This window comes from Puntigrus tetrazona, chromosome 14, assembly GCF_018831695.1.
Source record: "Puntigrus tetrazona isolate hp1 chromosome 14, ASM1883169v1, whole genome shotgun sequence".
NCBI lineage: Eukaryota > Metazoa > Chordata > Actinopteri > Cypriniformes > Cyprinidae > Puntigrus > Puntigrus tetrazona.
Window position 1 is genome coordinate 6,680,817 of NC_056712.1, and position 4,674 is coordinate 6,685,490.

Here is a 4,674-nt window from a genome sequence, read left to right on the forward strand (position 1 = left end):
CGCCTAAGAATAGCAACAACGCAGAGAGGAAAATAAAACACTTGAGGAGCAAAGCGAGCACATGAACATTATTCTGTCTATTTCCCACGAATCAGCCCATAATTTACCACAACAAACGCTAAAAATACCTCCTTCCATGTTCCCCGAGAGCAAGTAATTCTGGTCCTCACTGAATCTAATTCCCATGCTCAGATTGTTCATAATTAATAATTCCTCCATAAATTTTCGCGCTCTTTAAAGTTTGCTAGATTCTGATTGGCTAGATCTGTTTTCTTGTTCAGTTACAGAAAAAAAAAAAACTTGTCTCTAAAAGTGACTTTGAGGATATCGTTCTTAACGTTGGCAAGAATGGACCAGAACATTACAGAAACTTGAGACAGGTCACTAAAAAACACCACCCAAAAGACCCTAGCCACGTAACAGTGTTCTTTTCTATAAGTAAACGTATAGCATTATATTTCCCATGTAAAAGAGTGTCTTGTGAGTTTGTGTTGAAGAGTGAGATTAGGGTCCATTGGTGCAGTCATGGGTAATGCACCATAAACTCAAACGCTCTTTCATGCTGTGCATCATTAAGATTGAAAATGACCATCGAGTGTTGCCACAGTGCGTGGATTTTAGAGCTGCAGTGTCTGAAAACAAGTATTGTTCTCATGCAGATGGTGGGAATGGTGGGAAAAAAAATAATGTTTACTTATTAGGTAAAGCTCAACATATACTTGCATGTAATAAGTATCATTACACTGTAAAAATAATGTCCGCCATTTTAACGGTAAGAAACTGTGAAAAATGCTTTAGTAAAAACCCACTTATATTTTTAGTGTGAAAAACTCCAACAGACATTTCAGACAATTTTACGGTAAAATATTTTTGGAAATTAAAAAATTGTTTTTCTTATAGCTGTGTTTATTATGGTTACTAATTTTGTTAAATGAATGTTGTTGTTTTTTTTTTTTTTTTTGCATAAATCAGTTTAATGAGTCTCATCATGATTGTGTTTGTGTGTATATATATTGTGACGAGTCGGCTGCCCCTCCTCTTTGTTGTCATCATCACCCCGTCCTTTATTCGCCGCCCTTCACCAGACCAGGGAGTGGGCGTGTTCGAGAGGAGGGGCGTGGTATTGTTCAGGTCTGGCGGCGTGTGACGAGGCACACCGGGAGTGAATTTAGCCTCGTCACCGTCGCCGTTAAATGCCGAACGCGCCTCTCCTCGAGAGACCGGTCTCTTCCCCCGTGCATGCACGTTGATGTCCTCGTGGGTCCAGGAAGGGTGCGTGAAGGAGCTCGCCCCGCCGCCAGAGAAGCGCGTCGTGGGACCCCCGTAGTCCAGGAGATGTACCGCTGACGGGCCAGGATGCCGAGCCGTTTTATCCCCTCAATCTCTGACGACCGGAGAAAGAAGCGACGGAGATGCGCGGAAGAAAGCCGCCCCCCGCGCCCGAACAGGAGAGGGGAGCGCGTGCGGCCGCCGGACTCCGCCCCTTACCCTGCCCCCTGGAGCACTTCCCCGGCAGCACAACGAGGACACCACTTCCCCTTTTATTTGGACACTTTCCCCCGGGACACTTTATTTTGTATTCATTTTGTTCAATAAAAAGCCTCTCCGAGGCCTGACGCCACGCCCACTGTATCTGTTGTTGGCTCCTCCCGTCACAATATATATGTATATGTCTATATAATTTAGTATTCGCTTTCTTAGCTTGTGGAGAAGCTGGTGGTGAGCTTTGGTTCATCATGTGACTTTCTCGTTACCACCTGATTTTGATGGTTATCTTTGTAGGAACAAAACAGATTTCAGAACTGGTTATCATTACATCAGTTAAAGAAATACGTTTTTTAATTGTAAAGTTACATAGAGTAGTTCTACAATATGCTTTTTGGAAGCAGTGTTGTCAGATGTCTTCTCTCTGTGAGGCAAGAATTGATCGTTCCCATGCTGGATGTCCAACTTCAAGCGAAATTCCAGGCATGGTTTCCAAATAGGAAGTGGGAAAAATCTGAATTGTTGCATTGTTGTTTCACTGCATATAATTACGGTGATTACGAGACAACGACTTGTAAAAAGCGTTCACGTCCTTGTAGAGCTTGTAATTACAACTTAAGAAGCGGGACTTTTCTGAGAGTTACTATTCATTGGGTCGCTATGTGCGAGGGTGTCGAGTCCGAGGGTGTGAACAGGTCCAAGTAAAACTTCACGTGTTGTCATTTCGAAATTACAGTAATTACATCATGCTGCGAATGCAGCGCGCGCATGTACTGTACGTGCAGGGTTGCCAGATGTGTGAAACAAAACCAGCCTAACTGCTAATCAAAAATTGCTCAATTGCATTTTTTCTTCGTTTTCTACTGAAATAATAGCGTTGTGCAGCAACCATGTAAAAGTAGCCCAAAGAAAGTGCTTCTCAATGCCATAAAAGACCCTTTCTGTCTAAATGGTTCATAAAGATATGGTTGTCTTTGTAGTAACAAAACCGATTTCAGAACTGGTTATCGTTACATCAGTTAAAGAAATGTGACATATTTCATCATTAGCATATGCTGTGTTTCAGACGATGTCGAAAGAGGAACAACATCTAAAGACGCTTGCTCCACAACATGCTGGTTGGAAGCAGTGACGTCAAAAAAATCCTTTGCGGTGAAACAAGGTTCTTCAGATTATAAAACGGTAAGAGAGAGAGACGGTTCTTTAAAGAACCTCTTACTGAATGATTCCTTGTGGAACCAAAATGGTTCTTCTGTGGCATCAACCTTCAAGCACCTTTATATTTAAGAGTGTATGCAGAAAAAACACATACTTGGCAACACTGTGGCCTCATCATTTAACCATGATTTAAATTGTGCATGTGACACATGACTGCATGATATTAAGAGATATCGACAAGTACGAAATTTCAGGTGTGCACAACAACTCAGTCAAAAGTCATAAAGGTGCTGATTCATTATATATTCCATCATAAAAAAAACTGTTCCAAGTTTCTCTTTTGTGATTCGGCATCATGTTTGCGTCGAAACTGAAGTGTACTTTGGGGTCGAGCTGACTTAATGAAGGTTTAATGAATTGTGAATTGTTCGTGAATGCACACAGGAGGCTCACGGTCGGCCGGTGTAGATGGTGTAGACGTCTCCTCCCCTGCCGAGGCTGAACACACACACATTACACACGCTGACTTTCTGCACAGAGGGTCTTTTTGCTGTGTGACACACCTATGGGTCTCTCTGAGGGCTTGTTTAGTGCCGGAGCGTGACGTTCAAGGTTCTCAAACACGAAATGCATTTGTAGACAAGTGTTCGTTTTGAGTGGGACAGGCTTCATCCGCTGCCTTCCTGACACACACACACACACACACACACACACACACACACACACACACACACCCACACACACACACTTCTGCTGTTGGCTGTTTTCCACTATGCAGAACTCTTTGATATTTCTTGGGAATGATGTCACACGCTTCCTCCTGCCCAGATAAATGACCGCATTTTCCCTTTACGTGATCCAAGCGTGTTTCTCGTCTCCTTTCTTCCTTCTTGCTCTTTGGATACGGCGTGACATCCACTGGGATCTCTGAAATCGTTCAGTGGAATATTTCGCCTCGCGTTTCGTCCTGTTGTTTGCGCTCGAGCACACATAGACGGGGTTTTTTATGCATTAAATGTATCGCTGGCCACAGAAAAAAACATGGTGGCATTTCCTGTCTGAGCACAATATGTATTGTTTTGACAGGAAACTGGGGAGAGTGCGGTATTCCTCGCAATAAGCAGATCGCATCTTAAGCATGGGCTTTAAAAAAAACACACGTCAGTGGTTATATTTACTACGATCATCTGATCCACAGTGGAATCTGTTTACAGTCTTTACTTGATCTGATCAGAAAAACATCTACAAGATAAATGAATGCTTTTTATTCAGAGGTTGGGTTAAATCGATAGGAGTAACGATGCTGGTTTGATCACATTTTAACATATATGCACATAAAATGTAGGTTTTATCAGATAAATGCAGCATTGCGAGATTTTTCTGAATCTGCTGGGACTTTTATTATTTTATCCTGACCAGACATATATGACCTCTTACTGATTTAGTTCTAGTCAGTTGCTGGCCGAAGTCACTAATGATCACGTGAGCACTCTTCCTGATCACCAGTGTTTTTTAGCAACATTTCTTGTGTGCTCACGGACAGACACACCTGTGTACACACGCATACACGCGCGTATTTATTTACGGATTAAATGTCAATCAGGCCAAAGACCAAAACAGAGACAGAACTGAATAGAAAATATCAAAAAAAAGCAACCAAAAAGAAAATAGAACCGCTTATTACTGCTTATTTTTCATCATCCCCTTGGTTCTGTGTGCAAGTAGTTTTGAGAAATAAAAAGTCCCAGCATTTACACAACATCTTAAAAAAAACCTTTCACATAATGTTAATAAATGATCACGGAATAAGAATATGTGCATAACCCTAATTCCAGCAGGCCAATTTGTTCTCACCTAAACCATTTAATCGCTTAATTTTGTGGATCCTTAATGTTTCTAAAACCTTTTGTTTGATTTGATTTGTTAACTAATTATATGTCATTATATTAATTATAATAATTCGATTTTTTATATAAATATATGCATGCATTTTCCGCGTTGCATTTTATTTCATTGTTTTGTGTGTATCAC

The 4,674-nt window shown here is 41.3% G+C and overlaps 1 long non-coding RNA gene across 1 annotated transcript in view; it reads right to left on the minus strand.

Moving 5' to 3' along the window:
• Positions 1 to 4,010: 4,010 nt before the first annotated feature.
• Positions 4,011 to 4,674, minus strand: part of LOC122357187 — an 8,298-nt gene continuing 7,634 nt past the window's right edge. The window contains exon 3 of the long non-coding RNA XR_006252434.1: positions 4,011 to 4,674. This exon is cut by the window's right edge and continues 916 nt beyond it. This is a non-coding gene — a long non-coding RNA (uncharacterized LOC122357187).